At 45.7% G+C, this 828-nt stretch overlaps 1 protein-coding gene across 7 annotated transcripts in view; it reads right to left on the bottom strand.

Moving 5' to 3' along the window:
* Positions 1-828, bottom strand: part of LOC108749721 (cAMP-specific 3',5'-cyclic phosphodiesterase-like) — a 192,396-nt gene that overhangs the window by 112,137 nt on the left and 79,431 nt on the right. The gene's annotated exons all lie outside the window — the stretch shown is intronic.

The raw sequence follows: 828 nt of genomic DNA, 5'->3' as shown, positions 1-828 counted from the left end.
TCTCTCTCTCTCTCTCTCTCTCTCTCTCTCTCTCTCTCTCTCTCTCTCTCTCTCCCTGTGGAGGACAAAATGTAATGTGTTCGGGTCTGACGTGCGCCGATACGGATTCGCGTGTTGGCGAAATTCTCTCGAGCGCGCTTACCGTGTTCAACGTCACGCGTTACGTGCAACGGCGTTTAATGTTGCCGTTAACATTTCATCCGGAGTCCGGGTCGTGCTTCCGAGACCTTTAGAGCCGAACTGACTTTCTTTTCAATGCCATCTATCGCTCCTACGGCGTGCTCCGGCGACGCGAAAATGGAAATTGCATACGCTGCATTGTTATGCAGCGGACGCAAAAATGCCGGGTAGTGAGTAAACGATGTAGCAATATTCAATTCAAGTGGAATTTTCAACGATTGAGAAGGCGGAAACGCGAAGTGTTCAACTGTCTTCCACCGCGTCCAATAACACGCGATCGCCGAATAAATAATGAAGGCGCCAAGCAAAGACGCGTGACGCATTATAAAAATACGTCGTTCCAGTTCTCTCGACATCCAACATCGCTTCGACAGGGATCAATAAATCGATAGATATATATATTTTTTTTTACTTATCGCATGGTTCTTTGACGATATAAGACAGCGCCGGAGACGCTCGCTCCAGAAATTTCAAAAGAACTCCCGTGGAGAGTCGTGGAGTAAAGGAAGAAACATGTATAATGGTTGAGCAAATAGTTCCCACTTTTTTGCGAGAATGCAATTAACTTTAATGGAATAACTCTCGACTAAAATCGCGTCCGTGCGCATTTTGTACGAATGTATTTGAATGACTATGCATACATATCCA

This window comes from Trachymyrmex septentrionalis, unplaced genomic scaffold (assembly GCF_001594115.1).
Source record: "Trachymyrmex septentrionalis isolate Tsep2-gDNA-1 unplaced genomic scaffold, Tsep1.0 scaffold11, whole genome shotgun sequence".
Lineage (NCBI taxonomy): Eukaryota > Metazoa > Arthropoda > Insecta > Hymenoptera > Formicidae > Trachymyrmex > Trachymyrmex septentrionalis.
This window is presented reverse-complemented; position numbering and strand designations above follow the sequence as displayed.